Source organism: Nomascus leucogenys, unplaced genomic scaffold (genome assembly GCF_006542625.1).
Source record: "Nomascus leucogenys isolate Asia unplaced genomic scaffold, Asia_NLE_v1 000990F_62364_qpd_obj, whole genome shotgun sequence".
Taxonomy (NCBI): Eukaryota; Metazoa; Chordata; class Mammalia; order Primates; family Hylobatidae; genus Nomascus; species Nomascus leucogenys.
Genome location: NW_022096537.1, coordinates 1 through 27,804, shown reverse-complemented (window position 1 = coordinate 27,804; position 27,804 = coordinate 1). Strand labels below are relative to the sequence as shown.

General features: G+C 36.2%; 1 long non-coding RNA gene across 11 annotated transcripts; it reads left to right on the top strand.

Annotated features, from left to right (window-relative positions):
* The first annotated feature begins 252 nt into the window (after nt 1-252).
* On the top strand, nt 253-23,370 carry LOC115833981. Of its 11 annotated transcripts, XR_004029145.1 has the most exons (9): nt 253-263; nt 3,122-3,228; nt 4,839-4,973; nt 6,034-6,116; nt 11,010-11,127; nt 18,283-18,481; nt 20,399-20,497; nt 21,561-21,662; nt 22,274-22,299. It is a non-coding gene; the product is annotated as an uncharacterized LOC115833981 (long non-coding RNA). The 11 variants fall into 11 exon arrangements; XR_004029144.1 differs by lacking the exon at nt 20,399-20,497; XR_004029143.1 differs by lacking the exons at nt 18,283-18,481; nt 20,399-20,497.
* Nucleotides 23,371-27,804: the final 4,434 nt, after the last annotated feature.

Here is a 27,804-nt window from a genome sequence, read left to right as displayed (position 1 = left end):
GGCTGCAGGCGGCCGGGCGGGCTGTAACCCGCCGCTAGACTGGCGCTTTTGTGTCAGGAGGCTTCGGCCTGGCCGCCGTCGCCTATAAGCTACGAGGAGCTTTACGACTTGCCGGGCGCAGCAAAGGCCAGACTCTGCGCGAACAGGCGCACGCGCCAACCGGCCGGCACCTGGCGGGCACCATCGAACGGGTGGCGCAGAAGCTCCTCAATGGCCAGCGCCAGCTGCAGCAGCGGCCGCGCACTCGCCTCACCTGAGCTTGGGTACGTGCGCCCCACAACACCTCCCCCAGCCAGGGCCCGGGGACCCCCGGGAGCGTCCCCCTCTACCTGGCGCCGCTCATCCTGGGCGGGGTCGGTCCCCTCTGAGGCTGCCCCGTCATTAGGGGCTGCACCCCCGAGCTTGACTCTGAAGGCCCTTTGCGATAGCATTAAGCCTTTGAAACTTTGTAGCGGGTTAGAAGGGGCTAGAAAACGAAGAAAACATCTTTTAAAAAATACAAGCGATGGCGGGGCGCGGTGGCCCACGCCTGTAATCCCAGCACTTTGGGAGGCTGAGGCGGGTGGATCACGAGGTCAGGAGTTCAAGACCAGCCTGGCCAGCATGGCAAACCCCGTCTCTACTAAAAACACAAAAATTAGCTGGGCGTGGTGGCGGGCGCCTGTAATCCCAGCTACTCGGGAGGCTGAGGCAGAGAATTGTTTGAACCCGGGAGGCGGAGGTTGCAGTGAGCCGAGATCACACCACTGCACTCCAGCCTGTTGGACAGACTGAGATAACGTCTAAACAAACAAATGTATGTATGTATTTATATATATGCGATCGAGCCTGGGAGGTTGAGATTACAGTGAGCCGAGAGTATATAAGCAATCAAGCACGGGAGGTTGAGGTTACAGTGAGCCGAAATTGTGCCATTGCACTCCAGTCTGTGTGACAGAGGGAGACTCTGTCTCTAAAAAATTATACGTAAGTGAGAGCTTTTCTTCCAGCGCTCATGCTCAGATGAAGAAAGTAATTGGGCCAGGACCCGTGGCTCACGCCCTTAATCCCAGCACTTTGGGGGCCGAGGCTGGCGGATCGCTTGAGCTCAGGAGTTCCAGACTAGCTTGGGCAACATGGTGAAACCCTGTCTCTACAAAAATACGAAAAATTACCTGGGCACGGTGGCACGCGCTTGTAGTCCCTGCTGCTTATGGAGCTGAGGCGGGAGGATCGCTTGAGCCTCGATCCTCGCTGCAGCCTCCACCTCCTGGGCTCAGGCAATCCATTTCAGCCTCCCAAAGTGCTGAGATTACAGGAACGAGCCATCGTGCCTGGCCTTACACTATATTTTAATGCTTTTTTTGAAAATGGAAACTTTTACAGGCAATTCACTTCTTCAAACTAATGATAAGGAAATGATGCTGTTCTGTCCTGTTATGTGTTTTGTTTGCGTGTATGTGTGTGTGTGTTTTTCTTTTTTGAGACAGGGTCTTGCTCTATTGCCCTGGCTGGAGTGAGGTGGCGCAATCATGGCTCACTGCAGCCTTGACCTTGGGCTCAAGGAATCCTTCCCCTTCAGCCTCCCCAGTAGCTAGTACTATAGGTGCATGCTACCACACTTGGCTAATTCTTTTTTTGACATGGAGTATCACTCTGTCTCCCAGGCTGGAGTGCAGTAGTGCAATCTTGGCTCACTGCAGGCTGGTCTCAAACTCCTAACTTCAGATGGTCCACCACCTTGGCATCCCAAAGTGCTGGGATTACAAGTGTGACCCACTTGCCCGTGATTTTGCTCATTTTAGATACTAGAACTTTTTAATTTAATTTTTTTTTTTTTTCCTGAGATGGAGTCTTGCTTTGTCGCCAGGCTGGAGTGCAGTGGCGTGATCTTGGCTCACTGCAACCTCTGCCTCCTGGGTTCAAGCGATTCTACTGCCTCAGCCTCCCGAGTAGCTGGGACTACAGGTGCGCACCACCACACCAGGAGTTCAAGGCTGCAATGAGCCATGATCATGCCACTGCACTCCAGCCTGGGCAACAGAGTGAGACCCTGACTCCACAAGTAAAGAAGTCAACATCATATGATCTGTACCAGGGTACAGGCAGATGCTATTATCCCCACTTCCATCCTCAACTCTGAGTTGAGTCATACATCAACCTCTAGTAAAAAGTGGCATGCTCTCAGTCAAAGGGGCAAGCCCAAACCACGTGGAAAGGATCTTAACTCTCTTGAGAGCTAATATAAAAAGAATTCCTCCTAGATATAAGCATTGTGACATCAGTTACTTAGGCTAAACATGCCTATTATGCTAAGTGAATTATTAACAATAAATACTTTAACTCTGTGCCATGTTAATTATCATAATATGATTTATGATTTGTTTTAACCTTAGGTTATATGTACCTTGAAGCCATTTATATTTGGTATACTTTTAATGGTTACTATACACTAGACTATGTGTGTTGGACTACACATGGAGAGTCAAAAAGAGTATGTGATCAGAGTAGAAATTATGCCTAGCTTCCTTCGTGTCTACCTCCTACTCAAGTAGAAGCAGTAGAAAAAGTAATTACCTAAGATTTTTTGGATTCTGGTTTGTGGAGAAGCACCCTTATATTTAGGCTGATGGGTGGCTAAATTAGAAAGTATTTTTTGTGATTTAGAATTTTATATGGAGATGTTCATTGTGATTAATTATTCTTTGTATTAGCAGATTTTTGCTTTTTATAGCTGCATGATTTCTTGTTTATTATTCATTCATTGTTGTCTATTAATAAACAAAAACTTTATTTCACTGAAACAGCGATATATAATCCAAGTTGGGTTTTTTAATAATGACTGACTTTTTTCTTTGGGAATACATTACTGTTAAAAATGTAGATTATTAGATACATTATTTTTAATGAATATAAGTGGTATAATTAGAAGGCTGAAAAGAATCCTTGGAAACATTAGTTTAATTTGATAGCTAAGAAACTGAGGACAAGATACTTATTCTTTGTAGCATATTTTCTAAAGTCATTTCATTGTCTCACCAAGAAGTACTTGCATAAAGCCAGTTCGATTCTAGCATCTGTGAATAGTTAAGGTTGAGTAAAGTGGGTGAGTTTTACAGATATTTTCCCTTATTTCTTTTAGGTGAATGTGGATTGGGAAAGTCGACTTTAATCAACTCATTATTCCTCATAGATTTGTATTCTGCAGAGTATCCAGGTCCTTCTCACAGAATTAAAAAGACTGTACAGGTATGGATATTAGTATTGTTAATTGATGATAAGCTGGAATAATATTAATACACAAAAGCACATGTTGTAACTTTTATTATGCTTCCTTAGAGGTAAGATGCAAACATGCCCTTAGCTAGTGTAAGATGGTAAATATGACTTCATCAAATTAAAAAAAAAAGGAGAAGAAGTATAGTTAATCAGAAGAATTATCTTGACTAGAACTTTCCAAATTTGTCCTAAGGACTCTCCTGGAGATGACACTGTGACAGAGTAACCAATTCCCCTGGAGTTGTGCTATCTAGTATGACAGTCATTTGCCATATGTATAAATCAGTTAAAATTAATTAAATTAAAAATGCAATTTCTCATTTGCTCCAGATACATTTCAAGTGCTCAACAGCCACATTTGGCAAGTGGCTGCCATTTTGTGCAGCACATATATGAAGATTTTCATCATTGCAGAAAATTGCGTTGGACGATGTAGAGAAAACATGATTTATAGAAAAGCTATTGTTATTTAAATACAGTGTTCTATATTAGTCAGTGGGATAATACCATACCATAGTTGAATGGCAATAGCAATTCTGTAAGACTCCCAAGGTATATATGATCTAATTTACTGCTTCTCAGTCTTTGCTATGCATTCCAATCCTGGGTATCCTGTTAAATTTAGTTCTTCTAGTAGGTCTGAGATGGGCTGTATTTCTACATTTCTAACAAGAACCCAGGTGATACTGATGCTGCTGGATGGTAGATCACACTTTATAGAGCAAGGGGCTAGACTCTAGATGTGCACTTCTTATTAAATGCTACAGCAGCCTGTAGCCACTTCTCATCTTAGCAAAGGTCACCTAACTTCAAGTAACATGACTTGGGTTCGTATACGAAGTTTGCCACTTATTTGATAAAGTTTTTAACTCTTTAGACCCATTTACTTTTCTATAAAATGGAGATAATACCTATCATAAAATTGTTTTTAAGACATACTCTAAAATAATGTAGCTAGATAGAAGAATTCTCAGTATTGTAAGAAATTTAAAACTGTTTGCTTTAATTTTATCCATTTGTATAAATTCTATCTCAATCCTAATTTAAACCTGATATTTAGACCTTCAGTTTTTCCATAAGTCCTAAGTGAAGAAAACAACTATGAAATTTTAGTCTGAAGTAATTATCTTAGTATTTTATAAATAATATTTTTATTTTTGTTTGAATTCACATTGTTTTTGAGGTATTTTTCTGTCAACTATTAAAACTCCTAAGTTCATCATGAAGTTTTTATATTATTTAAAGTAATCTCTCCTTTGAAATTTAAAACTGAATATTATTGTTTTCATATTATGAAGTGTGTTATTAATACACTTAGTGCAAATAATATGCTAATAATTTAGCTGTGTTTCAACAATAAATAGTTTATTTTCTTTCATTTGGAACGTTTTGAAGTAATGAATAAAGATTTATTCAACATAATTTATATTTTTGAATCTTTACATAGAATAATTGGACGTATCTTCCACTGGTAAATTCATTTTGCCTATTTGAAAATATTGATTATTGTCCGTTAACAGTCATCAGTTAATTCATATTTAGAATTGCAACTTAATTGTTTGTTTATTTGCATTCTATAGCTGGCAGCCTGTTATCGATTACATTGATAGTAAATTTGAGGACTACCTAAATGCAGAATCATGCATGAACAGACATCAGATGCCTGATAACAGGGTGCAGTGTTGTTTATCCTTCATTGCTTCTTCAGGACATGGGTCAGTATCTTGATACTTCTGATTCCTTTTGTTGTTGTTGCTTACTGTTACCTGTATGTGCATATTTTAGTAATCTTTAAGTTTGTGAAGTACATACAGCTATACCCATTATGAAGTACCAAATTTCATGTAGAAATGTCTTAGTTGAAAAGCCTTTTTAAGTCCTGTATAAGCTAAGTGATTTTACTCCTTAGTTCTTTATTCATAAGGATTTTCCCTGCCTCGTGGAAATAAACAGTGTTGCCACCATGGTTTGAGGTCTCAATGTGGCAAATTTAGCTTTCATGTTGACCACTCTGCTACTCATTGAACGACCAAATGAAGAGAAGTAGCCATACCAGTTAGACCTACTCAGAATCAAAGATGCTATTTATTATAAGTCTCATAAGAGATGGTTATCAAAAGCACTTGTATGCCAATGTTTTCTTGTGCCATTTCTTTCTACAATAAATCTGTTTGGCTTCTGTTTCACCTTAGCTGTCATAGACATGTTGTTTAGGTATCATATTGTCATTACTAACTTTTTGTTTATTAGGGCATAAGACCTAAGAATCTAGACATTAATCTGATGTGATTGTTCTGTTATAGTTAGCCTGTACTCCCTTTTTTTGTTCTTTGTACTTCCCCTTTATTTTGAGTACATATATGTGTCATTGACAACTGCAGATTTTTCCAGTTATTCTTCCTCAGTCTTTTCCTTTGGGTAAGTAACTCAGCATACATAATTCAGCCACTTGATAATTGTAACTCCACCATCTCTCCACTGAAAGAACTGTAGTAGCATCAGGCTAAACAGCATTAAGTTATCTAACACTCACATTACAGTAGTAGTGTAAACCAATTCCTTCAAGTATACCTTTCTCTTCTATTTTTAGCTTCTCTCTCTCTTTTTTTTTTTTTTTTTGTAGATGGGTCAATGCCCATTATCACTCTAGATGGATAAGGGAGCCTTAGTTATATACTTACATGTTTGCACTGTCAGATTGGAGTGGGTAAAAATGTTTCTTCTTTTATGTTTAATACTCTTTTTTATTTATTTATTATTTTTGCTGTGCCCTAGACCATTACGTAACTGAAGACTCCCACCTTCAGGCAGGATTGCGTAGTACATGTTTGTAACTACTTCACATTGCCTTTGTTGAGGTAATTTCAGTTTTTATTATTATTATTATACTTTAAGTTCTAGGGTACATGTGCACAATGTGCAGGTTTGTTACATATGTATACATGTGCCATGTTGGTTTGCTGCACCCATTAACTCGTCATTTACATTAGGTATTTCTCCTAATACTATCCCTCCCCCATCCCCGCACCCCACGACAGGCCCCGATGTGTGATGTTCCCCACCCTCTGTCGAAGTGTTCTCATTATTCAATTCCCACCTATGAGTGAGAACATGCGGTGTTTGGTTTTCTGTCCTTGTGACAGTTTGCTCAGAATGATGGTTTCCAGCTTCATCCATGTCCCTACAAGGACATCAGCTCATCCTTTTTTATGGCTGCATAGTATTCCATGGTGTATATGTGCCACATTTTCTTAATCCAGTCTATCATTTAACGGTGTTCTCAGTTTACATATTTAAATCACTAAACTGACTCTTTGACTTAAAAGGCTCAAAAAAAGTAATCTCAAAAATACAGCACACTGTATAACCTTTTATGAGTATTTATGTAGCTTCTTGAATTTATATTTTTAAATCTTTCTCACTTAACTTGTCAGGGCCTTTTCCTGAAAGCCAGCTGAGTGAAATTTTAACCTTCAGTTAAGTCAATAAAATTTGTCAGCTTATAACCAATTTTATTATTTTAGATCTGGACTCTCTCCAAGTTTAGTAATTCTCGTGAAATCGCATTCCTCCCATCCCTTTGGGGAAAATTTTATATCTTAAAATTGCGTGGGAAATGAGAGCTTTTTTAAAAGAAAAAAAATTTTATATTCAAATGATATCTAGTGGCTTTGCACCATTTCTTATTTGTCACAAGGGGTAAGATGTTTAAAATTGCTTTATCTTATATATAAAATGTACCTTTGAATAATTTCTCAGTTTTAACTATTTTTAGAAATGGAGCAAAATTTTGCCCATTGGTACATGATATTGTGGATGAAGTGAAAGAATATGAGGCTGGGTGTGGTGGCTCACGCCTGTAATCCCAGCTCTTTGGGAGGCTGAGGCAGGCGGATCACCTGAGGTCGAGAGTTCGAGACCAGACTGACCAACATGGAGAAACCCCGTGTCTACTAAAATACCAAATTAGCCAGCCGTGGTGGCGCATGTCTGTAATCCGAGCTACTAGGGAGGCTGAGTCAGGACAATCGCTTGAACCTGGGAGGCGGAGGTTGTGATGACCCGAGATCACACCATTGCACTCCAGCATGGGCAACAAGAGTGAAACTCCTCCTCAAAAAAAAGAATATGACACAGAATTTTATGTATAGAGTTCCAGATACCCTGCTCACTACAGACTGAAATTCCATGCAGTCTAATACATTAATCAGAGCCTTTCCATCTTGTCTGGGTAGTCCCTAGGTTCCCTTTTTAGAGGGATTTGTTTTTAGAGTAATTATAAATTGGTCCAACCGTGTACTTTCAGTGCCTCCTACCTCCCTCTACAAAGTATGAACTGCATGCATGGCTAATTTATGATTTCAGTTATTATTCCTTCATGTGCATTGTTCCCTATTTTGTAACTATTATTAAAGTAAAAAACTGACTTGGAACATGAATTTTAAAATAGTGTTTTTTCCTTCAAGTATTAATTACCACTTTTAGAAAGACTGGTATCATCCAGTGAGTTTTATACAGGATTTTTTTCCCTTAGAAATACATACATACATACATACAAAAAAAATTTATCATTTACCCTGTAGTTGTTTATTATGCTGTACACTTTGAGGTTAAATAGTCTTTTCTCTCTAGTGTGGGTTTGTCTTCTAGAAATGATAAAGGATTTTCTATTGCTTAAAAACAAATTTAAAAACTAAATTTGTTGATGAAAAGACCAGCCAATATAAAACTAAATGGAAAGAAGAAAAAAATTCAACCAGAATGTAATATACATGTGAACTAAATGTTTTTTGTTGCTGACGTTTTGTAGGCTTCTGAAATTTAATGAGACTTTTACAAGGTTTACCTTTTCTCCCTAAAGTTTAATTTTTAAACTGACTTCAATGTTTTTTGACCCTTTGGTTATATTTAAGAAGTTGACTTCTCTAATTTCCTTATCATGTTTATTTTTAAATATCTTTCTCTTTAAAAGTTGGGATATTATAATAAGTATTCAGCAAGTATTGATTTGTGTTTAAATATAAAATCTTGTTATTTGGATTTTAATACTTTATATTAAATGCCTTTAAGATTTATTAAAATTTTAGATTAACTGAACTCTACTTTTTTGTCACTGGATTAATAAGCAGGCTTGTATCTGACATAATAGCTTAATAAGGCAGTGACAATTTAAATTAGTCATGAGTATAAATTGAAAAACCATAATTTAGAAATCTGAGATTGAATAATTCATGGCATTTCTATTTAGTGTTTTATATAATGATTAATAAAAAGAAGCAAAACTTAATTCTTTTTTCAAAGATGGATAGGTTCAGGCCAGATGCAGTGGCTTACACCTGTAATCCCAGCACTTTGGGGACCAAGGCAGGAGATTGCTTGAGGCCTCAGACTAGGCAACATAGTGACATCCTGACTCTACAAAAAATAAAAAAATTAGTTGGGCTGGGCGCAGTGGCTCACACCTGTAATCCTAGCACTTTGGAAGGCTGAGGCAGGGGATCACCTGAGGTCAGGAGTTCAAGACCAGCCTGACCAACATGGTGAAACCTTGTCTCTACTAAAAATACAAAAATTAGCTGAGTGTGGTGGCGGATGCCTGTAATCCCAGCTACTTGGGAGGCTGAGGCAGGAGAATCGCTTGAACTCAGGAGGCAGAGGTTACCGTGAGCCAAGATTGTGCCACTGCACTCCAGACTGGGCAATAAGAGTGAAACTCAAAAAAAAAAAAAAAATTAGTTGGGCATGGAGGCACACTCCTGTAGTCCTAGCTACTTAGGAGTCAAAAGTGGAAGAATTGGAGGCTATGGTGAGCTATGGCTACACCACTGCACTCCAGCCTGGGTGACAGAGCAAGACCCTGTCAAAAAAGTAAATAGAAATGGATAGGTTCATTTAGTTAACACTAGTGAGGCAAGAACACAGTTTATAGATAATATAAACAGTGTTACTCCATCCACACACTCTTTTTCATTGTGCTCCCTATTCTCTGAATGCCAGTGTCAAATTTCAAGGGATTTAAGACAAGCAGAATTAGAATAGGCAACTATCTTAATTCTCCATGTTTGCTTTCTCCCCCTCACTGTCTCTTTCTGCCTGTCAGCCTTACTACCCCAATGAAGTACATACAGTAATCTTTGTTAGTAAAAAGACTGGATTATCTTATTAGTCTTAGGACTCTGATCCCCCCAATTTTAATGTATATGTTTCTCTTTCTTCATTTTAAAATGTCAGTCAATTCAATTATTAGTATTAGTCAATACAGTTAATAACAGAATGAGACCTTTATTTCATTTTTCTCATGTTTTTATAAAAATTAAGGAATACCACTTTAGAATGGTAGTCCTTTTCAAAATATTTCTAGTGTCTTCATTTATTCTTGTGAAACATAAAATTTTAGTCCACAGTGTATTCTCGATTTGAGGACTTTGGTTCTCATTTAGAATTGCTAAAGGACATAAGGAAAATCACAGCAGCTTACTTTTTTCTCAGCAAATATTTGGGCACCTTCACGAGTGTTAGATACCGTGCTAGGTCCTGAGGATACAGATGAATGAGACAAGGCCCTCGCTGCAAAGAGTATTTCAGTGAGAAGATGGGAAAAACAAATACAGATGCTCCTCGACTTGGGACAGGGTTACATTAACCCGTCGTAAGTTGAAGATACGTTTGATACACCTTGCCTACTAAACATGATAGCGTAGCCTACGGTTGGACAAATCATCTAACATAAAGCCTATTTTGTGATAATGTTTTGAATATCTCATGTAATTTATTGAATACTGAAAGTAAAAAACAGAATGGTTGTATGGTTTCTATTCAATGCGTATTGCTTGCACACTATCAAAAATTTGAAAAATTGTTAAGTGCAATCATAGTTAGTGAGGAAGCATCTGTATGCAGGCAGGCAGTTACTGTGACCACATAGAAATATGCCTAGTCTTAGGTTGGAGAAGGATTCCCAGTGGAAATTGGATCATAAACCAGTGTCCTGAGGATGAATAGGAATTAGCCAGGCCAAGGAGAAGCAGGATGATAATGGAGGGTGTTCCAGCCAAGGTAGTAGCCTGTGGCCAGATGTCAAAGTATGGTGCTTTCAAGGAATTGTAAGAAGTTCAAAAAGGTTGGCACATTGGAAGTAGGAGGCAAAGGAAAGGCTAGGAATGCTAAGAGATGAGGTCAGCTGGAGAATCTAAGTCTTCACAAGCCTCGTAGGCCATACAAGTTAAGGCATCTGGTCTTTAATAAGATTTTTAGTCAGGGCATAACTTAATAAGATTTGGATTTAGAAAGACCACTCTGACTTCAGTTTGAGTGGTTTGTATTACAGTTATTCATTCCAAAGGTCTTGGTGGCCTAAAGTAATGGAAATGGAGATATACATACATACATATATATATATACATCTATACACATACTATATATATGGGAAGAGGATTAGAGGAGGGGAGGAATCCTAGGTTTCACACTTGAGTAATTGGGTAGACTGTAGTGCCATTCACTGAGATAGGAAGCATAGAAGAGAGAAAATGAGGTTCAGATGAGCTTTTGATTTCAAGGAGCCCATGGAACACCCGGGTAGCATATCTACTGGGTAAACACAAATCTGGAACGTAACAGTGAGATATGGGCTGTGTATGAAGATTTGAGAGTCAGTTGACCAATTGAATATAATTGAAATCTAATTGGGGATGTGAAGAATCTTGTTCTCCCAAACTGATCAATTCAGTCATATTAAATACTGTGTATTTCAGACTTAAACCATTGGATATTGAGTTTATGAAGCGTTTGCATGAAAAAGTGAATATCATCCCACTTATTGCCAAAGCAGACACACTCACACCAGAGGAATGCCAACAGTTTAAAAAACAGGTGAGCAGGATGTGTTAACTCAGGTTTCTTATACCATTCTCATAATTTGCAGTTTTTACTATTTTTAGTATAATGTGTTGCAATCCATTCCTCTTACTGCCTTACTATATTGTCATTTATGCTGTATTAAAAATAACTCTTGAATCTTCTGCCTTAGTTTTCCCCTCAAAGCTCTTACCCATTATCATAATATCTTTATCCTTTGTCAGTTTTTAAATATGGTTGTTTTAAGTGTTTTTTTTTTTTTTTTTTTTGAGATGGAGTCTCGCTCTGTTGCCCAGGTTGGAGTGCAGTGGTGTGATCTCGGCTCACTGCAAGCTCTGCCTGCCAGGTTCACACCATTCTCCTGCCTCAGCCTCCCAAGTAGCTGGGACTTACAGGCACCTGCCACCACGCCCGGCTAATTTTTTGTATTTTTAGTAGAGATGAGGTTTCACCGTGTTAGCCAGGATGGTCTCGATCTCCTGACCTCGTGATCCACCTGCCTTGGCCTCCCAAACTGCTGGGATTACAGGCCTGAGCCACCGCGCCCGGCCTTAAGTGTTCTTTAATAACACCCCCACACAGAAAATTTCTCCCCATACTTTTTAGAATTATTTTCTTAAAATGAATTCCCAGGAAGTGGATTATTCTTTCAAAGGCTGTGATTATTTTTATGGGTCTTTATCTCCCCCACTCCCCATTTTGTCATGGTGCTTCCCCACTAAAACAAATTCATTTTATAAAGCGTACATCTGTTTCACTGTGACTTTGCCAGCATTGTTTTTATTTTTATTTTGAAAACCTTTTGGGAATGAAGTGGTACCTAATCATTTCTTTATCTTTTCCTTTTATTTTCCAGAAAGGCTGAACATTTTAAAAACAAAGATTTCTTTTCCCCTTTTTGTAAACACCTGTTCAAATCCTTTGTCTGTTTAACCAGTAGTACTTGGTATTGCCCATATTTATTGATATGGGTTCTTTTTATTCTGGGTATTTAGTTCTCTCTCATTTTCACTGTATTTTTTATATTTTTTCTTTTGCTGCTTATATCCTATTTTTGTTTTCAGTGCACTTTATAGGATATTTATAGTTTAAGTTATTGTTCAAACCCATGACCCTAAAATTAAGAGTCTCATGCTGTATGACTGAGCTAGCTGGAAGACCGCTAAACTGTTTCTCTAGACTCATGTCTAGTTGTCTCAATAATATTGAGTTATACAGTCACACATATTTCTAATTTAATTGTGTTTGGTTCATTATATATTACATTTTATGAAATGTAGGGTCAATTCTGGAACCTTTCTGTCTTCCAGTAGTCTTTATTTTTGGCCAGTAGTATATTGTTTAAACCACAGCAACTTTGTATAATATTTAAAAATAGATTGTAATTATCTCTATTGTCCATATAGTACTGTTGTAACAAAATGTTTTGTTTTTCACCTTTTTCAATATGAATTTCAGAATACCTTAAACCTGTTATTAAAGCCTGTTAAAATTTGCTTTGAATTATGCTAAATTCATATAAATTTTCAGAATGTTTGAGTACGTTTTTACTGTATCTAGCATTTTTCTGTTTTACACTTACCCATTTCCATTTTTAGTTTGTAATGTGCTAAGTTTCAAATACTATCATGTAATACATTTCTTCTTTTATTATGTATTTCAATTTGGATTTTTACTGATAAAAGTAAAAAAGATGAATATGAAGTGACCTCTTGTTTCAAATTGGTGACATTCTTGTGGTTGTACTCAGGTCATTTAATATAAACCTCTGACTAAAGCCACTGGTTTTATAGCCAGCTCCTATTATTCATTTTTCTCATCATGTATTTTCACCTCTCTGTTTTATTTTGTTTTTTTTTAATACATATATGTAGGTACATACCCTAATTGTAAAATATATGTGGTTCTATTTTTTTTCAGTGACAATTTTATTTCTGTTTGCTTCTATCTAGTATAGTAACCATGTAACACAATTTGTTCAGGGTCCTTTTATAGCTACTGGGAACCTTTGCCATGAAAATTGCACCAAAATATAAGTATAGGCGGGGAAGCTAGTTTTAGATATATTCGCCATTGGTTTGTTATGGGCCCAAGGAAGGATAGGGAGTTGGAAATTATTTGGATGTCTATATTCTGTTTAGAATTTGGAGTGATTTTGGACATGATAATTTAATTTGAACTAGATTTTTCCTGATGTTATTATTAAGTTGTCTCCTTTAGTTTTCTGCATTCTCCTTATTAATTCTTGATTTCTAGGGTGTGTTTTCTCCCTGTGTCCTTCCCGAATCTTGTAACTGTTGCTCCTCAGTTTGTGTGTCTGCACATGTACATGCAAGGATTTTTCTGATGAATGTGCAGGGAGCAGTGGTGTACTTAGTTTTACTTTACTTTTGCCAGATTCTACTAAAAATTTTAGGTGAGTTTAGCCCTGTTTATTCAACTAAATAAGACACTTGGGGATTTATATCTAAAGGAAAAATCTCAGTCATTGTAAATAAATGACCTAAAGTCATTATTGTGGAAATCAATCAGAGAAATCCCTTTCTGGAGTTCTACATCTTTTTTGGAACTCTTTTGGTATGATAGCTATATGACTTTAACACTTCTGAAGTAATTGGATTTGGTGTTTATATATCAACTTTACAGTTTAAAAAGAAAAGACCAGCATAGTACTTTGATTTTAGATTATAATTTTGCATCATTAAAAAACAGTAAAGGATCTGGAAACAAGGGGCCATATAGGAATCTAAGAAGCATGTAATAAACATAAGACTAATGTACTAATTATTAATGTACTAATTATGTATGGTGCTCTTTGGCTGCTTCTTCCATTTTACATAATGAAAGAAATCCAAGAACATAAAATTAAAATATATGAATTTCCAGAAACAGATGATGAAGAAGAAAATAAACTTGTTAAAAAGATAAAGGTAGATTCATTCCTGTACATACACTAAAGTAATCTGAGACCTTAAAAACATACTACAACGTCCACAGGAAAGATCAAAAGTATCAGTGTTTTAAGTAGTTGGCTTACAAAATGCCTAGGGAGATTTAATGTTGAATTCAACTTTATAGTTAACTTTGAAGATTAGCTAGTATATATAATAAGGAATTGTATAAACTACTGAGGTGAATAACACAATCCTTATTTCAAATTGTTTTTAATTAACTGGCTTTCATATTATTTAATTTTTCCCTCCTAAAAAATAAGTGATGAGAAAAGAAAGGAGAGAATTCCTTCTGTTATGTTTTAATTGCCAGACAAAAATGTATTTCTTTTGTCTTTATAAAAGCCAACCAAAATTACAGCTGGATAGGAGGAATAAGTTCTAGCATTCTGTAGCATTGTAGGGTGGCTGTAGTTAACAGTAATTTAGTCTCTATTTTCAAATAGCTAGAAGAGAGGATTATGAATGTTCCCAATACTGAAAAATAAGTGTGAGTTGATAAATGTGTGAATTACTCTAATTTGATCATTACATATTTGTATACAGGTATCAGAATACCATACTGTACCCCACAAATATGTGCAATTATGTTTCAATTAAAAATAATAAAAACCAACCAAAAATTTACACAAAATAATTTTCTGTAGTTTAATTTATCATGGTTTTCTAAGTACTTTGGCCCTAAAAATGGTATACTGAATAATGGCATTATGTGGGCAAATACCTTGGAATAATGAAATGCTTATACCTCGCCAGTGAAGAATTTCTGCAGTTGTATGAAATGGCTGGTTATATATTTCCGGGAGCCACAGAATTGTGAAGGGCTATGCATGGATGAATACAAATCCAGTCACCTGGATTTGAAATTCATGGTTAGAGCTTAGCAAATATACTATTCCCTGCTTTAGGTACTGTTATAGTTGGTTCATGATTAAGTAGGCAGGCTAGTCATTAGCCTCCTTTTTTTTTTTTATCCCCAAATGCTTTTCTATACATATGTGTATATACACACACACACACATATATGTATATTTTTTTTTTTTTTCTTTTGGAGACAGAGTCTTGCTCTGTTGCCCAGGCTGGAGTGAAGTGGCACATCTTGGCTCACTGTAAGCTCTGCCTCCTGGGTTCACACCAGTCTCCTGCCTCAGCCTCCCGAGTAGCTGCGACTACAGTCGCCCGCCGCCACGCCCGGCTAATTTTTTGTATGTTTAGTAGAGACGGGGTTTCACCATGTTAGCCAGGATGGTCTCAATCTCCTGACTTCGTGATCCACCCACCTCGGCCTCCCAAAGTGCTGGGATTACAGGCGTGAGCCACCGCACCCAGCCAATGTTAATATATCTTTTACCTTTTTCCTCCCAAGTATGGGACAACTTCCTGTAGTGATTTTTAGTAAATAATTTGCCCAGTATATTCTTGAATATTCTTAACTTTAAAGAGGAAATTTGGCAGGGCGCGGTGGCACATGCCTGTAATCCCAGCGCTTTGAGAGGACAAGGCGGGCGGATCACGAGGTGATGGGTGAGGGGACCCAAGTAGCAGGAGGCTTGTGGTATACTGGCAGAAGTGGGTGGAAGAGGCCAAGGTGCAGCCAGCTGTCACTTCTTGGAACTGTCAAGTTAGAGGGCCCATGGGAGGGCCTGCTGAAGGACTCAAGCATTTGGATTTCAACAACAGAGAGGCCTTAATGGCCTGTCACTGTTATTCAGAAAAGCAGCAACTACCAACAGTGAATTACAAAAGCCTTGCTCCTCCCTACCCCAGCATAGGAGGGAAGGGGCTAGAGCCAGGAAACAGGAGGGAAAGGAAGTGTCCTAGAGGCAGGCTTGCACTTTTCACTCTAAGGTGAGGGAGTGAGAAGAGGAGTTAAAGAGCAAATCAAGCTCCCTAAACCACAAAAACAATGGGCCCTAGGGGAGGGAAGTAAAAGAGATTTAAAATAAGTGACCTTGGACTTCTAAAATGGAGATATTTTAAATAATCCAAAGTATCAAAGATGTAAATAAACTCATATTTTGTAATGGGATCTACTATTCAATGAGTTGGGAAGTCTGATGTACTATGATTGGAGAGGGTAACTGGAAAAAGTAAAAATTGGGTTACAGAATATCTCCACTAAACACTGGATAATCAGATGATTACAGACAGACTTAGACTAGCAGGAGATAAGCCTAGAGAGAGGTAGGTGGGAGTCACAACATTAAAGGCTATATTGTGCTAAGAAGCTAAGAACTTAGAACTTTGGACTCAAACTATGGGAGCCACTGACAAATTCTAGACAGGGGAGTCATATGATCAGAGTGAAGAAGATACCCTTTGACAACAGAGTAAAGACTGTTTGCAAGAAAGTCAGACTCATCTAGATTAGGTAGATTACAAAATACAAATAAAACACTTTTGTTAGCAAATATTTAGGTAACTCTTTGCGACTATATCAATAAATTACAATATTTTTCTCTCATTGTAAAAAAAAATTACCATACATCTAATGATAAAATAGTTTCCTATGTCTTCAATGTAAACTTCAGTAAAATGTGTGCTTGCATTTTTCATCATCTATAAGCTGATACGTTTTGCTAACTGGCTTACATTTTATGCCTCAAAAGACAAATGGCTATATAGAAGACCAAAGCTAGAGAAGATATTACTTTACAAAATTAGGACTGCTATTCATTGTTGAATAATATTTGTATAATTTCCAGGCAACTAGAACTCATGAAAATTTTTTTTATACAGTAACATATATTTTTTCAAAGGTATATGTTTTTAGCATCATTACTTTAAAGCAATTTTGAATGCTAAACTGAGTTAATCGCTCTAAATTCCATTTTTACCCCCACCACTGACCTGAAAATATTCAGTTACAATGAAGGTGGTACTTTAGAGACAAAAGTCTCCAACGATGTTTCTAAAAATTCATTAACAGTATGGTTATGGTTTAAAATGTTTCTGAAAACCGAACACCTAATAGAAAAACATTTCTAATCAACGTTGTTGAACATGGACATTTTTTAGCTCATTAGCCAGTCAAATCAAACCAAAAACTGAACCTGGTTCCAACTTTTTTACCTCAGGGGAAGTAGAATATGTTGGTGAAAACGAGCCTAGAGAAAAATGAAAGGAGATTTATAACACTCTACATTTAGGAAAACATATGACTGAGTGTTGTATGCAACGTGGCTTGCTGAAAGTGCCTTAAACTAGGAGACAGGACAGAAAGAGAAAAAGTCTACTCTTAGCTCAAGCAGTAACTAACTGGGGTAAACTCCCTGGTCTTTATGTGGAGAGGCTGTAAAACAAAAAGGTAAGACATGCTTATCTTTTCATCCAACTCTAGAATATTATACTATTTATCTATTTTTTTCATTTTAGTTTAGTGAGAAAAAAAATTCCAAAAGAATAAATGTTGAAAATTTAATCAGATGCATCATGTGTTTTAGTTAACAGCATAATAAATAATTGAAAGTATTTATTTTTTTAAAAAAATAGAAAGACCAAAATAAAATAATTAGGGATTATAAAATAAATCACCTTTTAAAAATGTTTAAAAAAACTAACATTTCTAAAGCCTTGTAACTCAAAGTATGAAATGCAAATCAGAAGCATCATTGGAATCACTTGGAAGCTTATTAGGAGTTTATTAGAAACAAAATCTCAGGCCCCAAACAAAACCGACTGTATTAGAATCTACATTTAGCCATGATCCTTCAGCAAATCTTATGTGTGTTGAATTTTAGAAGTTATAGAAACGTCAGTTTAAATAACTCCAATGAAATGGTTTCCAACACATAACTTAGGAAATTAATTTAGCCTAAATTCATTTTCAAAGAGTACGTCTCTTATTGTTATCCTTGTTCAAGTGGCTAAGACAAGTGTAAGTTTGATTGTCCATACATATTTAATTCTTTCTGAAATTTTCAACATATAAATATAGTTGTGGCAACACATTTCGTTTTGCCAAATAAAAGGGATCCAATCAGCTGATTTTAGGCAAAGACACTCTAGAATTAAACACCACAGCTCAGAAAGCACCCTCATAAATGAAAAGCTTCATTCTCATTATTGAGACCTTGCCCTGGTGTGCTATCATGAAAGAGAGTTTTCTTTTTGTCAACTGTGCATTTTTTTTTCCAACTCACAACAAAACCCAGCTCATATTCCACCATTCACAGGCTTTCATTATTCTTTACCCTCTTTCTCTTGTAACACTTTACAGCGCCTCTCGCTCAGGCAACTGCTCTAAGTGTAGAAAAGCTGGTGAGGAGATGGTCTATCTGCACTCTGTGATTTAGTGGACTTGAAAAAAAAAAGCATTAAGAAGAATCACAGAGGAAAGATGTGATGACGAAGATAAAGAAGGAATAAGGGAACAGGACCAGGTGATACTAGATAGAAAATATCAAGAAAAGCATTTAGTGAGTAAACTCAGATGCATAAAGTTGCATAGAAATAAAGCTTTTTGTTTGCTTTCCTGTGGCTATATCATCTTACAAGTTTTACTAAAGAATTTGTATTCTGGATAATAGCTTTGGGGTTGTAAATATAAGAAATAGAGATTACACTATAGATTTTGTTTATTAAAGGGTATAGTGACTTTCAGCTTTTAAAATGACAAATGTTTATATTCACTATTGTTTATTCATTCAATCATGTGTTGTTCTTCAGTAAATATTTGAGTGAACTGTGTTCCAGTAGAACAAATAACAAATAGAAAAAGACCCCTGACCTCAAGAGGCTTGTTTTCTTTTTTCTTTTTTCTTTTTTTTATTTTGGAGATGGAGTCTCACTCTGTCTCCCAGGCTGGAGTGAAGTGGCATGATCTTGTCTCACTGCAACCTCTGCCTCCCAGGTTCAAGCAATTCTCCTGTCTCAGCCTCCTGAGTAGCTGGGACGACAGGTGTACGCCACCACCCCCAGCTAATTTTTGTATTTTTAGTAGAGGTGGGGGTTTCACTATATTGGTCAGGCTGATCTCCAACTCCAGACCTCAGGTGATCCACACACCTCAGCCTCCAAAAGTGCTGGGATTACAGGGGTGAGCCACCCCTGGCCACTGGAGCTTGTGTTTTAATGGGGTTGGTGGAGATGAGGAGAGACAAAAATAGGCTATAAACAAAATAACTAACTGCTAGAGGATTCTATTATAAACTAAATCAACAATTCACTTTCATTTTATTCCACATGCACTGAGAATAAGTATTTCAAGCAGTGAAGGGAATAAAGTGTATAGTAATATACAAGAAGAAACTAATAGTTCCTTTTAAAGTCCTTGGCAATTAAGTGAAGGAGATATAATTGGGACATAGGTAAATGTTATAAAAGATTATTCCAAATGGTTAAAAAAAAGGCATTCTAAAAGGTTTCAGGGGACTCAGACAAAAAAAAATTTTATTTAAATAAATGAGATGACAAGAAATGAGGAAATGGAATATTCCTTCAGAGAAAGGAAGTGCTAATTTTAAAGCTTAAATAATAGATGTGACAAGTCGTGCTTAAAGAAAATATTTCAACTGTGTAATAAAAATACATTTCCCAAGTTGAAAAATATATTTTAAAAATCTGGCCGATTTTAAACTTCAAAGAATGAAGGCTCTGAGCTTTGACTAATCCAAAAGGAATATTTATATAAGGTTTTATAAACGGCTGTATCCTTGTTTTGAGCCTATTTCTTTTCTGCCATGTACCTCTACTTTCACTGTTGGTATCACTCAGCAACTGTGTTTTTGTGAAGTATAAATTAAAATTCAAATTGAAGTTTTTTAGTTGGCTTAGAAGTTGTTTTGTTAGTGAAATCACTTTTTTTTTTTTTTTTGAGATGGAGTCTTGCTCTGTCCCCCAGGCTGGCTTGCAGTGACACAATCTCTGCTCACTACAAGCTCCGCCTCCCAGGTTCACGCCATTCTCCTGCCTCAGCCTCCCAAGTAGCTGGGACTACAGGCGCCCACCACCATGCCTGGCTAATTTGTTGTATTGTTAGTAGAGATGGGGTTTCACCGTGTTAGCCAGGATGGTCTCGATCTCTCGACCTGGTGATCCACCCGCCTCGGCCTCCCAAAGTGCTGGGATTACAGGCGTGAGCCACCACGCCTGGCTGAAATCACTTTTAAAATATAGGGCAATGTTAGATAAAGGTGGAGAATGCTTTAAAACTGCCAATCAAATAGAAAACCAAGGTTTGAAGAGGATAAATCATGAGTAAAAACACCCAGCAATAAAGGCGTCCATTGTTAGGTTGATGTTTTCTTAAGGGCTTTAAGAAAAGATGAATTCATTTTTATTCTCTAAAGAAAAAAAAAAAGGGTTTTACCTGATTCTTTTTTTACTTTAAGCAGTAGAAGGACAAACAAGGAAAGTCAGTGTAATGACAATGAAGAAACCGAATGTGTACAGGAAGTGTACAGAAAGACTTTTCAAATTCCAACGGGCAATGGGTGAGGCAATAAATATTAGATCAATACAAAAATGGTATTAACAGTTAACTTTTGTATTATGTTTCACAACCTACAAATGTTTTTTGCATACCATGTTATTTAACTCAACACAACTCTTTACTTTCATTAATCATTTGTTATCTATTAGTCACTGTTATTCATGAAATAGACTGAATTAAATACCACTATTGCCTATGGCTAAACCTTGAACTATTTTCATTTTAAGTTCTTTCTTTAAGATGGAAGGATGAAAAGAAACTTCTCAAATGCCTCATCCACAAAATCTAGTCTCATGCAATGATATGGATTGTTAGTGACACAAATGAGTGTACAAAAATTCTTTCGATTGCAGAAAACCTACCCCAAACTGACTTCAACCAACATGACTCCAAAGATATAAAAGCAGAGCTTGATTTAGGACTTGTAAAATATCACTAAGATCTAGCTATGGGCTCCATATGCTTTACAGTGTTCAGGCTGCAATAGGAAGGTCCTGGCAACTGAGTACTGCCACATCATGGCAGCACCCAGTCCATCAAAATATAGTCTGCTTTCTGGCTAACTTAAACTCCAGAATTTCTGTTCTGGAGGACAGAACACTAATGTTCTGATGATAAAAAGTATGGCAGTTACTGGCAAAAGCAACAAGTATCTATTACATCAAAATGCTGCAAATAAGAGTGCTTCACACTTTGCTATTTTGTTCTCTCCATGACTAGTCTATTCCTTCTCCAGTCCATCTTATCTGCTGATCCCAGATTAATTGTCCTAAAGGACAGACTTATTCATGTTACATCTTTGTCCAGAAACCTTAAAAGTTCCCTGTGATTTATGGAACAAATGTCAGACTTCTTAGCCTGACATTTAATGTCCTTCACAATCTGGTCATGCCCAATTCATCTAACCATTCTTATCTCCAGCCTTTGCTTCTGCTGCGTGCTTTACAAAATGTGTTTTCTTACCCTCTCTATTGTCTAAATTGTACTGATAGTGTAATAAGTAAAGCAAATGGCATGTTTTCTTATGAAGCTGAAAGTAATTTTGTCCTCCTTTCAACTCCCAGAATTGCAAACCCCTGCCACAGAACCCACTATTTTCGACTTGAGTTTGTTATTTCTGGATCTGCCTACCAGAGTCCATATTCCTCACTGAAGGTGGGGTTTAGGTATTATACATCTTTGCTACTTTTAAAAAAACAACTTTGTAAATAATATGCATTTTGTAAATATACTAATAAATATAGAGTATTCATAAGAAATAACTCATCCTAGAGCCTCGCTATTTAGGCAGAATTTTTTTTATATTGTAAACAAAATGTTGGCAAATCATTCATTAGTTTGTTCAGTCTTTCATTTGTTCAGCCTTTGTTCACTGCAAACCCTGTTCTAGATACTGTGCAAAGTTGATGGAAACACAAAATTCAATGGCTTGATTCTCATTCTCAAGGAACTGAAAGTGTAGGTGGAAAACAACAAATGTAATTACAATACAATGGAATGAGATGATGTGGGAACACAGAGGAAAATATAAATTATGTCATAGAAATTCTTTAAAACTTTTGCAGAAAAGGAAACATTTGAGGTGGAAAGAAAAAGACAGAAAAATAGCAGATATTAATCAAAGAAACAATTCGTATTTGGGAATTGCGAGACTTTAATGTAGTGAATGTAGACTGTACTTTGGTTTAGAGGAGAAGAAGACGTTGAAAAGATTTATCAAAGACTGCTTAAGAAAGGCTTATATTTCATTAAAAAGAGTTTACATTTCTTCACGTAGGTAATTGGGCAATAGCCAAAAGTTTGACGCTAAAGATTGGTATCAGATTTATACACTAGAAGGCAATATAGAGAATGGCCTTGGAGATGCGAAAAGAGAGATCAGAAGATGGTTTCAAGGTGAGTAAAACTTTGAAGATTCTAGCATAGAAAACAGGATATATATTAATGTCATTAATTAAGGGAATACAAAAAATATAACAGATTCTGGGGACGGGAAAAATGATCATGTTGAATCTGAGATTCATGGAACCTTCTGGCAGAGATATCTAATAGGTGAGATAAGTGACGAGAAATAATGACTGCCTTATCTATTCCACCAGTGGTTGTGGAAAAAATGAAAATGTTTTAAAAGTAAAACAGAAAATGTATAGTCTAATATACAATACAAATTATTTTTGTACATTTTCAAGGTAGTGAAAAACATAATTTGCCAGTTGGCTCACGCTACACCATGAGGAAAGGAAATTAACAAACTAATTTTGTTAATGGAAAGGAGATTAATAAACTAATAACTAAATTTATAACTTTTAAGATAAGGTTAATCCAAGTTGTTCAGAAAGGTGACTTCAAGTTTCTAGACTGGATGGACTCTCATTTGGTTAGTAAATCCCAGAAGACTGACATTTTGGGAAACATTTTTCAGTCTTTTCTGTTGGGACTTTATCATGTTTTTCTTCACATTTACTTTCTGGAATTTTACCCCAAGAACTATAACTTCCTGTGTACCACAAAAACTTACTCAGCAGTTTGGTTGTTGGAAAAGGTCACATTAATGTTAAGATATTTTCACTAATTTTGTTGGAAGCCATCAAAACCACAAAAAAGATAAGCTAAAAGTTAAGAATTCTTTTGGTTTTTCTGAAGGAATTATATTAATCTTGTATACTATATAATGAGGAAGTTTTACATGCAGATTAAATATTGGTCATTTACAAACTTAAAATGATTCACCTTTATTTACTTACACTTGGAAAAATAATATTTTTATATATTAAAATATACTCTTGAATAGCTGAGCTGTTGGCAAACATTGAAAACTGGGCACTTAACTGTTCTACACTTTGCTGATGAAATTGTGACAGCAGCAGAAGTTGAAGTCTGATGTGACTTCAACTTACAAAGTTAATTAAATTTAACCAAAAACATTTCTAAGACAAAATCCCACCCTACAGGACCTTATACTCAATTATAATAATTAAATATGATATAAGTTTAAGAGAATAAAAAGACAAGCCACATATGGGAGAAAATATTTGTAAAACACATATTTGATAAAGTTCTTATATTCACATATAAAAAACCCTTTAAACTTAACGATAAAAAAAACCACCCAATTAAAAAGTGGGAAAAAGATCTGAACAATTATCTTACCAAAGAAGTATACTTGATGGCAAATAAGTATATGAAAATATGCTCAATATCATGTCATTAGAGAATTATAAATTAAAACAATGGAAAACCATTATACATTTATTAGAATGGCTAAGATGGAGAATATTGATAGCACTAAATGCTAGTGAGCACTTTGAGGAACAGGACCACCCTTTCATTCATTGCTGATGAGAATGGAAAATGGTACAGCCACTTCGGAAGAGGCTTTGGCATTTTCTTCTGAAACTAAACATAGTCTTACCCTAGGATCCAGCAATCACACTCCTAAGTATTTAGCCAAATGAGTTGAAAACCTGTATCCAAACAAAAACCTGCACACAGATATTTATAGCATTGATTGATTGATTGACTGATTGAGACGGAGTCTGGCTCTGTTGCTCAGGCTGGAGTGCAGTGGTTGATCTCGGCTCACTGCAACCTCCACCTCCCGGGTTCAAGTGATTCCCCTGCCTCAGCCTCCCGAGTAGCTGGGACTACAGGCGCCTGCCACCGCGCCCGGATGATTTTTGTATTTTTAGTGGAGACGGGTTTTCACCATGTTGGCCAGGGTGGTCTCGATCTCTTGACCTCGTGATCTGTCCGCCTCAGCCTCCCAAAGTGCTGAGATTACAGACATGAGCCACCGCACCCGGCCCTTTATACCAGTTTTATTCATAATTGCTAAAACTTGAAAGCAACCAAGATGTCTTTCAATAGGTGAATGGATAAACAAATTGTGACACATCCACGCAAGGTAGTATTATTCAGTGATGAAAAGAAATGAGCTACCTAGTCACAAAAAGACATGGAGAAAACTTATATTCACATTTCTTAGTGAAAGCAGCCTGACTGAAAAGGCTACACACTGTGTGATTCCAACCATATGACTGCTATGGTTTCAATGTACCTCCCAAAGTTTATGTGTTGGAAACTTAATCCCCGTTGTAACAATGTTGAGAGGTAGGACTTTTAAGGGCTGATTAGGTCATGAGGACTCTGTTCTTATAAATGGATTAATGCTGTTATTGTGGGAGTGGGTTGGTTATCTCGGGAGGGGGCTCCTGATAAGAGGATGAGTTCAGCCCCTATTTTCTCTTTGTCTTGTGCACTCACTTGCCTTTTCACTTTCCACCATAGTATGATGCAAAAAGATGGCCCTCAGCAGATGGCCAAGCAGATGCTGGCATCATGCCCTTGAACTCCCGAGACTCTAGAACTGTGACCCAATAAATCTCTTTTATTTCTAAGTTATCTAGTCCATGATATTCTGATATAGCAGCAGAAACTGGACTAAGACAATGGCATTCTGAAAAAGGTAAAACTATGCAGATAGTAAAAAAGATCTGGGGTTAGGAAAAAGGGAGGGGTGAAGAGAGAGAGCACAGGGGAGTTTGGGGGGAGAAGTGAAAGCATTCTGTATAATACTGTAATGGTGTACACATGGCATTATGCATGGGTAACACCTATAAAACTGTACAACAGAGTGAATGCTAACATAAACTATGAACTTTAGTTAATGATAATGTATTAATATTCATTTGTCAATTGTAATAAATGTACTACACCAATACAAGATGGTAATAATAGATGAAAAGGAGAGTAAAGAAGGAAGACATGTGGGAACCTCTGTACTTTCTGTTTAATTTTTTTGTAAGCCTAAAACTGCTTTAAAAATAAGGTCTATTAATTTAAAAACAATGAGATTAGTGACTCCATTATTTATGCTCTAAGAAATGGAAATAAATAGTATGGTAATGTGAGGGATTGCCTAAGGATTCCAACTAGAGGTATTTATGAAGACTTCATGGAGGTGGTGAAGTTTAAGATATGTGTTGAAGAATGAGCTAAATTTAATGAGAACAATTAAAACAAACAAGAAATATTTTATTAGGCAGCACTTCATAAACATAACTCTGTGGAGTGACAGTAACTCAGACCAGGATGTGTTATGTTATATTAAGAAACAAAGGTGGCATAGCAGCAAATGGCAATGTTTAAGTATTATTTTTTTATATAATTTAACTTAATATAATAATATTTTTTCTTACTTGCTTCAAAGGTGTGGAAAAAGTATACATGCAAAGTAACTACTAATGAAAGTTTGTGAAGATGTTAAAATCAACAAATTCATCACCCTTATCTTAAGAATATTTTTCCCTTTGCTAATGTTGACATCTTTACTTAATTCTTGTATTTCTCTTTCCTTTTATTGCCAAAAATTTTAAATGAATGAGCTATATTCAGTTCTTCAGTAGCAATACTTTATTACTGCACATGTATTTTAATGGCATCTTATTTGTCAAATTCAAAGGTCTTCATCTATTCTCATTTTTCTTCACACTTTTTGAGTTCTCATTCATATTCACCACAAATTTTTCTTGAAAGCTTCTTTATCCCCAGATTTCAAAATACAGGATTCTTCTCCTCATCAAATTCCACCTCTCTATTTTGGTAATAACTCCTGAATTGATACAACACCTTCCTTGCACTCTCTGATTGCTGTGCTGTGAGTATGCAAGTATGAATAAGACAGGTTTCTGGGACCTTCAGAAATGCAAGTCTAGTGAAATGCAAGAGCATCTGGCCTATCTGCTGTAAGAGGCATAAGCAAAGCACTAAGGGGGTACTGATGCTGGCCAAATAAATATGTGGGGGGAGGTGGCATGGGAACAGGGAACAGCAAATGGAAAAGTGTGGTAATAACAACCTGTGATATGTCAGAAACTGGGTGAGAAATTTATCAAGGCTAGAGCCTAAAGGTAGATAAAAAGTTGAAGATCAGGAGAGCTGAAAAGAAGACTGAGGACTGAGTTGTAAAGGATTGTATTCATTATGCAAATATATTTGCCCTTTAATGAACACAGTCAGTGCTCAATAAATATTGGGTAAAAGAATCAATAAATCATTTGACTAGCATGTGTTGAATAGGAAGTGAAAAATAAGAAATGATCTCTGATTATGAGAAACGTATTATGTATTTGGAGGGAAAACAGTTTATAGGATGAGAAAGCATAAAATACTACAAAATTATACAAGGCACATAAGTATGGGAGAAAAGAGTATTAATCAATGTGTGTATACTGACTGTTAGTCCTTGAATGCTAAGTAGGCTTTGGGTAGGGTCAGAAGAGAAAGGATGACATTTTAGGTAAGTGGAAAAGCTCAAACAGACACAGCTGAAAATTGGCCAAGAATGGAATAAGAACAATACTGGCTACATGAATAACTACTGTATCTTGGAAAATGTAACAGTCATTGATGTTTGCAGTAGCCAGCCACCAAGCTGGCCACAAATAGTCCCCTTCTCATGATATTTATTAGCAAGATGAAAAAAAAAACAGATAACGTAGAATCAAAATTGAAGGTATCGAAGACACAGGCAGAATGAGCATCATAATTATAGGGACCAACAATAGAATAAGCAGAAGTGGGGCAAAATTTAGGGTTGTTCAGCGTAAAACTCAACTCCCCTTAATTCATGGCTATGTCTCAATTAGACTTTAAAAAGTTCTCGTTGAGGATTTAAAAATATCCAAAGACCAGAACACTGGCAGAATAGTCTTCCCTGAGTATCCTGCTGACCTCCCTGAATAAGCCTTTTATCATTTTGTCTTCTTTGTCACTATGGCATATTTTAGTTTAGACGGTTTTCTTCCTTCCACCCTTCCTTCCACTGACCATCTGCTCTGTATATTATTATGCTCATAAATGCCCTATCTCCTCTTTTATGTTTATTCAAGTCCCAGCCATTTTTTACGGTCAAACTGAAGTCATACTTCTACTAACCCTTAACCAACGACTCCTTAGAACTCTTACTGAAAATTATATTATAATTATCTTATAATATATATAAATATAATATATTATAATATATATATATATAATATAATATATATATAATATATATTATATAATATATATATATATATAATAATAATATATAAATATATTATATATAATATATATTATTATATATAATATATATATTATATATATATAATAATATAATTATATATAATATAATATATAATATAATAATATATATTATAATATATAATACAATAATATATATTATAATAATATAATAATAATATAATATAATATAATAATTTGCACTTACCTGATAAGCTAAAATTCAAGATACACTGTGTTGGCAAG